We start from the raw sequence: 9,400 nt of genomic DNA on the forward strand, positions 1-9,400 counted from the left end.
TGGATTTTTCTTGTATCCTATTGACTGTCACTGCTTCCTTTTTGTTTGTATTTCCTTGATAAGTCTTTACTCATTCTTTTATATCTTTAACCTAAATTTTATTTTGGATACTTCTTAGGTAAATAGCATTTTTATAGTAATTTAATTTAAAATAGTTTAATTTATAATAGTTTAATTTAAAATCCAAATAGCCTAAAATAGCATCTGTCTTGAGAAATTGAGGGAGGGTATGGGAACAAGTGATGGCCTAATTTATATTTAAGAAAGTAAAATCTCTAGCTCCCTTGCATTTACATAGGATCATACAAGAGGGAAAATGAATAGTGAAATTTCAAAGCCCATTCTTCCAGGCTGTTAAAAGGTGAGACTCAGAGGAGAAGGGCTGTTTGGGTCGTGATATTAATAAGACTTCGGAAAAGCAAAGGCAAGACAGAAGACTATTTGTGGTTCAAAAGCTAGATAAACTGCTCAGCTTAATAAAGGGGGAGGGGTTGCTGAGTAACCTGTAAGCACAGTGGTGAGGGGTTCTTGGCAATATGAGAGGGCTGGAGATCCACAAGGAGTCTTAAGGAGGAAAGGACACACCATAGGGTGAAAGCACATTTCCATGGTCCCAGAGCTTCAGTGTTATCTGCAACGCCCAGCATTTCCTGTCTAGGGAGTCGGACATGGGGAAACACAGGAGAGGGGCAGGAGGAAGAGCTGGAGACATAGAAGGTCAGATACAAGCAAGGTTTAGAGTTCAGATACTAAAAGAACTTGGGTCCAGCAAGAACTTTAAGTATACACCACCACAGCACATTGAGCTCATAAAATTTGAGATACTACAATGCGTGGTTTTTTTAAATGTCATAGAAGAATATAATCTCCTTTGACATCTGAATTACCTGTTTAGAATTTTACTGTTGAACCTAACCTGACAAACTGCTTTTCAACAAGAAGCATAATCTTGTTATTATTGTATCTGATGTATTTGGTGTTATTAGCATCACATCATTTTGTTTGTAAGTTTCTTATTTCTTATTCCTAACTTTCCATTCATACGTTTTTGGGCCTATTTTTTTCTTTAATCTGAAGTGTTCTCTTGCTTCCATGATTTCCAAGTTATATGCACTTTATTTTATTTATTTGTTTTTTTAACTAGTGGTTATACTTGAGGAATTTCAATTATTTCAACTTACTACCTTTCTTTAATCCTCATTGTGAGGAGTGAAGTGGTAGTTAGAAGTATGTTAAATGAACATTTAGCCTTTACTTTCAATCTCCTCTCCCCTATTGCTTCTCAACTTATATAATTAACAGTTACTATCCTTTCTTCCTCAGTTTGAATTCTGTTGATCCTTTTTGATTTAGAGTACAATGCCAAGTAGTTTTCAGAAAGAATACATAAGTAGATGTCTATTTTTTACCACTTGAATGCCTGATAATGTCTTTTTATAGCTTTGTCACAAGAACAAAATCGAGGATGGATAAATTTGGGGTTACATTTTTAGCTGTGGTTCACTTTTTACAACTGTAAATATTGCCTGATTATTTTTTGGTGTTGAGGTTAAGAAGGAGATATCCAGATGCAATGTGAATTTTGTTCCTTTATAAGTTATCTGCTTTCCTATATAGTAGTTGAATTTCTCCTACATCTGTTGTAAAATTTAACAGTCATATCTAGGATATGTTATAATATTATCTCTTTTCATTATTTACATCTTATATATGCCAAATTCCTTTGATAAAAATTCAGGTCTTTCTTCAGATTAACATTAATTTTTTTTCACTTATTATTGATTTTGTGATTTCTTATAAATTATTTTCCTTTTCCCTGTGATGTCTATGATAGGTTGGATTTTCTCTTTCTTCTATATCGAATATAGTTCCTTACATTATTTTCGCCTTTTTGTATTTCTTTTCTGAATTCTGGGTTATTTGAATTTATCTTTTATTATATTAAAATATGCAGAATTCAGTCTACTGTTCACTCTCAATATCAGGGCTCAGAGTACAGATAAGTAGGAGATACATTATCTATACAGACTTTAAAAACAATAATAAAGCCCCCATAGCCAGTAAAGAAATAAAATTAGTAATCAAAAATCTCCCAAAAAACGAGTCCAGGGTCAGATGGCTTTCCATGGGAATTCTACCAAACATTTGAAGAATTAACACCTATTCTCTCTTGAAGCTGTTTCAAAAAAAAAAAAAATGGAAGGAAAAACTTCCAACTCTTTCTATGAAACATTACCTTGATTCCAAAACCAACAAAGTCCCACTAAAAAGGAGAACGATAGACCAATTTCCCTGATGTACATGGGTGCAAAAATCCTCACAAGCTATTAGCCAACCAGATCCAACATATATTAAAAAAATTATTCACCACTACCAAGTGGGCTCTATACCTGGGATGCAGGGCTGGTTCAATATCCCCAAAACAATCAATGTAATTCATCACATCAATAAAAGAAAGGATAAGAACCACATGATCCTCTCAATAGATGCAGAGAAAGCATTTGACAAAATACAGCATCCTTTCTTGATAAAAACCCTCAAGAAAGTAGGGATAGAAGGATCACACCTCTAGATCATAAAAGCCACATATCAAAGACCCACTGCTAATATTATCCTCAATGGGGAAAAACTGAAAGCTTTCCCCCTAAGGTCAAGAACAAGACAGGGATGTCCACTCTCACCACTGTTAATCAGCATAGTATTGGAAGTCTTAGCCTCAGCAATCAGACAATACAAAGAAATAAAACGCATCCAAATCATTCAGGAGGAGGTCAAACTTTCACTCTTCAAAGAGGACATGATACTCTATATGGAAAACCCAAGAGATTCCATGAAAAACTCTGAGAAGTGATCCTTGAATTCAGCAAAGTCACAGAATACACAATCAATGCACAGAAATGGGTTGCATTCCTATAAACCAATAATGAAGCAACAGAAAGAGAAATCGAGTCGATCCCATTCACAATTGCGCCCAAAACTATGAATCACCTAGTAATATATCTTACCAAAGAGGTGAAAAACCTATAGACTGAAAACTATAGAAAGCTTATGAAAGAAATTGAAGAAGACACACACACAAAAAAATGGAAAAATATTCCATGCTCCTGGATTGGAAGAACAGATATTGTTAAAATGTCAATACTACCCAAAGCAATCTATGTATTCAATGCAATGCCAATAAAATAGCACCAGCATTCTTGACAGAGCTAGAACAAACAATCCTAAAATTTGTATGGAACCAGACAAGACCCCAAATAGCCAAAGCAATCCTGAAAAAGAAAACCAAAGCTGGAGGCATCACAATCTCAGACTTCAAGCTGTATTACAAAGCTGTAATCATCAAGACAGTATGGTACTGGCACAAAAACAGGCACTCAGATCAATGGAACAGAATAGAGAACCCAAAAATGGACCCACAAACGTATGGCCAACTAATCTTTGACAAAGCAGGAAAGAACATCCAATGGAATAAAGACAGTCTCTTCAGCAAGTGGTGCTGGGAAAACTGGACAGCGACATGCATAAAAATAAACCTGGACCACATTCTTACACCATACACAAAAATAAACTCAAAATGGATGAAAGACCTAAATGAAAGACGTGAATCCATCAAAATTCTCGAGAAGAAAGCAAGGAAAAACCTTATTGACCTTGGCTGCAGCAACTACTTACTCAACATATCACTGGAAACAAGGGAAACAAAAGCAAAATGAACTACTGGGATCTCATCAAAAAAAAAAAAATCAAAAAACAAAACTAACAAACAAAAAACCTTCCGCACAGCAAAGCAAATAATTGCCAAAACTAAAAGGCAACCGACAGAATAGGAGAAGATATTTGCAAATAATATATCAGAAAAAGGGTTAGTATTCACAATCTATAAAGAACTTATCAAACTCAACACCCAAAAAACAAATCATGCAGTGAAGAAATGGGCAAAAGACATGAATAGACCCTTCTCCAAAGAAGACATCCAGATGGCCAACGGACACATGAAAAAATGCTCAATATGACTCATCATCAGGGAAATATAAATTGAAACCACAAGGCGGTACCACCTCACACCTGTCAGAATGGCTAACGTTAACAACTCAGGCAACAACAGATGTTGGCAAGGATATGGAGAAAGAGGTTCTCTTTTGCACTGTTGGTGGCAATGCAAGCTAGTGCAGCCAGTCTGGAAAACAGTATGGAGGTTCCTCCAAAAATTAAAAATAGAACTACCCCACCACCCAGCAATTGCACTACTAGGCATTTATCCAAGGGATACAGGTGTGCTGTTTCGAAGGGCACATGCACCCAATGTTTACAGCAGTGCTATCAACAATAGCCAAAGTATGGAAAGAGCCCAAATATCCATTGATAGATGAATGGATAAAGAAGATGTGGTGTGTACACACACACACACACACACACACACACACACACACACACAATGGAGTATTACTCAACAATCAAAAAGAATGAAATCTTGCCATTTGCAACTATGTGGATGGAATTGGAGGATACTATGCTAAGCAAAATTACTCAGGGAAAGACAAATATCATATGACTTCATTCATATGAGGACTTTAAGAGACAAAACAGATGAACATAAAGGAAGGGAAGCAAAAATAATATACAAATAAGCAGGGGGACAAAAAAGAAGAGACTCTTAAATATAGAGCATAAACAGAAGGTTGCTGGAGGGGTTGTGGGAGGGTGGATGGTCTAAATGGGTAAGGGGCATTAAGCAATCTACTCCTGAAATCATTGTTGCACTGTATGCTAAATTGGATGTAAATTTAAAAAAATAACCATGGTTAAAATAGGAAAAAAAATAAAAATTTCAAAATATTTAAAAAATAAGGTGTAAAAAAAACAATCAAAAACAAAACAAAAGAAAAACAATAATAAAACCAACTAAAAGTCAGTTTGCTTTTTGTTATCACTGTTTTCTAACAAATAGAATAATGCTCTTTTAGGGTACAGATTGTGTCCCCAGTCCAGGTAGTTCTACATAGTTCTGCATTAAAACAGGGAATATAAAGATTTACAAACAGACCTGTATTTATTTCAAGTGTGTCTTTCTACATGGCAGTTTTATTTGTGCTTAAAATTTAAGGCAGTGAACAAAATGTGAATCACAAGTGCATTGTTTTGGATTGGTAAACGCAAATTTTCATTTATACATAAAATATTTTATTGTATTTAAATATATATATGTGTATATGTATGTGTATATATATATGTGTATACATATATATATACATACATACATATATATATATATATATATAGAGAGAGAGAGAGAGAGAGAGAGAGAGAGAGAGAGAGAGAGAGAGGAACACACAAGTGGATGAGAGGAGCAGATATAGAGAGAGAGATAATCTCAAACAGTCTCCATGCTACTCACGGAGTTCAAATACGGGGCTCGATCCCAGGACCCTGTGATCACAACCTGAAATGAAAGGAAGAGTTGGATGCTCAACTGACTGAGCCACCCAGGTGCCACTAAACAATATTTTTAAAATAGAATCTATTCTTTCAAGTGATAATGGCTTTAGAACTAAAAAATAAGTAAAATTATGATTAGTACCTGATTACTGTTATTTTTTTCATATAGGGGAAAGAGATTAAAAAGTAATCTCTGATTATCAAATATGCCAGTCACATAACTGCCAACCATGATGATAGCTTTTTGTAGCAGCTCACTCAATAGGAAAGTCTGATGACTTAGGTTTTCTCTTTGGGATAGAATCTATTCTTCAAGGAAATATCTATGTATTGATATTTCTTCCTTCTGGCTATCTACTCTGGGATATAAACCTTATGAACTTTGACATTCTGCTTGGTGTGGCCATCTGGTTTACGCTGATCTCCTTTTTCTTCCTGCACCCCAATCCTGCATAAATGGAACTATGTGAGTTATTTTTAAATTCTCCCATCCTTATTTCCTAGACATGATTTTTGCAGGTCTCTGTGCTTCTTACAGTCTTCTCTACACTCCATCTTGAAGAAATTCTTCAAAGCTTCTGATTTTTTTTTCAACGTTTATTTATTTTTGGGACAGAGAGAGACAGAGCATGAATGGGGGAGGGGCAGAGAGAGAGGGAGACACAGAATCGGAAACAGGCTCCAGGCTCTGAGCCATCAGCCCAGAGCCTGACGCGGGGCTCGAACTCACGGACCGCGAGATGGTGACCCGGCTGAAGTCGGACGCTTAACCGACTGCGCCACCCAGGCGCCCCAAAGCTTCTGAATTTTAATGGCACCCTTTATAGTTTCAGGTTGGTAGATGTTTTTTTCCATTTTATTATGTTTTATTTCCATAGACATCCATGAGGGTGGTGTGGAAACATCTCTGCTCCTTATCTTTTTGCAAATTCTCTGCTTCTTATGGATTTCAATTTCCCAAACTTTGTCATTTCTACATTTCTGAAAGAGGTGTTAATAAGCAAGGAGTGTGTGTGTGTGTGTGTGTGTGTGCGCGCATGTGCGTGTGTATGCAAGCAAGCATGTGAAGTCGTGTGCAAATATGTGTGTGGATTAATTTTAAAGACTTGCAGCTGTTAGAAGGAAGCTCTTGAGTAATCCTATAATTACAGTGTGCTGAATAGTTTTAATGAATCTATGTAATTTTATTTTTCTTTCTTTGAATTCACACACGAGTCTGAGTAAGAGTACTGTTTTGACAAATTCTTGACCTAGAATTTTAAAATTTATACATGTTTGCACTCATAAAAGAGGAGATCCAGAAAAATGCTTTGATCAATTCAGGAAATGTAACCTTTATGGTCCCAAAGAGAACACCCACAGTAGCTTGCAGAGGTAGGAGAATAGGTTAAGAATGACTGTTTTGAAGCGGAAAGCTCAGGATCAGTTTAGGGAGTTGTACCCAGGACTGTAAAATTCTTTATTTTATCCTATATACTTCAGAACTGATGTTTTTCTAGTCTTAGATTTATCCAGTGTAATGTACCTTTGATAAAACTGGTTCTACACAATGTGGCCGAATCTCTGGCTTCTGAGGGAGTACTAGCAGGTCCATAATACTGGCTGCAGGTACAGCAAGAATGTAAAACTCCTGGAAAACACCAGAGGGATTTACACAATTCAGTACTGAGCTGGGAGCCTGGGATAAATAGAATGCTATTACTGAGACAGTAATATTTGCCAAGATTAATAGTTGAATTACTTGACAGTCAATATTTATGATGTTTAAGAGGTAAGTCCGTAAGGAAAGTAGAAGGAAGGGTATTTAATAATGGCATTTTTTTTTTAACATGAGAAAGGCAGCCTAGGGGACAAAATCAAATCGTTTGTGTGGGTGGGGGGAAAGAAGACAATTCAAATCCTGGCACCCTGTGAGTTCTCTCAGGTTCACCCCTTGAGAGTAAGTCTTCATTCCCACCCCACCCCGTCATATGCACATCCTATGATGTATCTCCAGTGAACTGTGGATCATTTGCTGAACACACGTTTCTTTTCGTAGCACTGTTCCTTATACTAAGCCCTGTGCTTAGAATGCCTTTCCTCTTCTTGTCTGCGTGAGAAACCCCTCCTCATAGATCAAGGCACAGTTCACATGTTCCCTCTACTGTGAAATAAACAGAAGTTGTTACAATCCCTGTGCCCATAACACCCCATCACATTCCCCAAGCCCAGCATCTTGTTTTCACCAGCAACTACCACATTGTTTGTAATGCATGTCCTTCTCATGTCTCTCCCCACTGGCCTGCAAGCTCCTTGAGGACTGAACTCTGCCCTATTCCTCTTTGCATTTCCTGTATCTTAAACATGTCTGCTCTTCAGCAGAAGCCAAGTATGTTAAATATATGAAGGGGTGAAGGAAACAATCCCATGTTAAATTTACCTCTATAACCTACACTCAAGAGTGCTCTATTTCCTTTGGGTGATGGGCTTTCTAGAACATTGGAAAATTAGAGATACAGATATTGTTCAAGGGTACCTAGACATTTGACAGTACTTTTGCCTCATGGGTGACAAAGTCCCTGTTTATGCTAAATTTGTATCAGGAATAAGGATATCTGTAAATAGGCCCTTCAAAAGAAGTACATAAATCATTGGTGTAGGTTTTTCTGAATTGATGTTGAAAGACTAACAAGTACATTGTCCTAACACATACTTTGCTTTTTTCTTTAAGTTTTCTTAAGTATTTATTTTTGAGAGAGAGACAGCATGTGAGTGGGAGAGGGGCAGAGAGAGAGGGAGATACAGAATCCAAAGCAGGCTCCAGGCTGTGAGCTGTTAGCATAGATGCCGACGTGGGGCTCAAACTCATGGGTCACAAGATCATGACCTAAGCCCAGTTGGTCGCTTAACTGACTGAGCCACCCAGGTGCCTATTTTTTTTCTTTAGGCTTACAGCAACCTCAAAGACTAATCTGGAAGCTCAGTAGGGGAGGCAGAAAAGCCACACTACATTATATTGCTCTGGCAACATATTCTATAATGGCACTTATGAGGGCTTCATAAATTAAGAATTCCTAACTGTGTACATGTATGATTTTTCCCTGCCATCTGTGAACCACCTGCAATGCTGCAAATTATTTATACTGGACTGCACGGATCACTCATCAGCACTGTACTTATCAGAGCTGGTCTATACGATGTGCAATGTCTTGGATTTCAGAGCAATTTTTCAAGTCCCCAGTTATGAGGAATGAATGTAATATGCACTTCATGTGTACATGTAAAGAAGTTCCCACTTTCAGGGTCTTCACAAACACGTCTGTGAGTTGCTTAAGACGATATTCTGCATCAAAGTAACAAAGTTAACCCGTAACTTACTTTTTAATCGTATCTATGCATGAACTCCTGTTCATGCTTCTACCCCCTCCTTCTTCATATGTTAGCTCGTAATTCTAAAATTGGTAACAATTTAAAGGGAGTATTTCAGAATCTGCTTCTTCCTTGGAAAGATCTATCTACAGTAGCTGGTTACAGGGAATTACATGAGAGCTTCTTGACCATTGGGCTAAGGCACATTTGTGTCGCTAAAATGCCATACAACTGTGCTGAGATACCGATTCCTTCAATCCCCAGAGCAGCCAGAACAAAGAGACCTCTGGCCGCAAACAGCCTCATACTTTCCTTCAAGTCTGCAGGCCAAATGCTGTAATTTGTTGTGTGTGCCATGATATGTGAATACATTTTAAAAGCACTGAATTGTAGCATGTTGATATAAAAACTCATGAGGTATAACGTCAAGAGTACCACAATGACATTGAGAGGGCCATAGTACAGTGGCCAGGAGCCTGGACTTGATAACGTGCTCTGTGAGTTTGTTTCCCGAGTCTGTTCTTTACGAGTCATACAACATCTGATGAATCACTTAGCTTTTCTACGTGTCACTTTTCTCATCTGCAAAATAGAGGTAATAAAACCTTGCCTTTAG

This window comes from Prionailurus bengalensis, chromosome A1, assembly GCF_016509475.1.
Source record: "Prionailurus bengalensis isolate Pbe53 chromosome A1, Fcat_Pben_1.1_paternal_pri, whole genome shotgun sequence".
NCBI classification, from domain to species: Eukaryota; Metazoa; Chordata; class Mammalia; order Carnivora; family Felidae; genus Prionailurus; species Prionailurus bengalensis.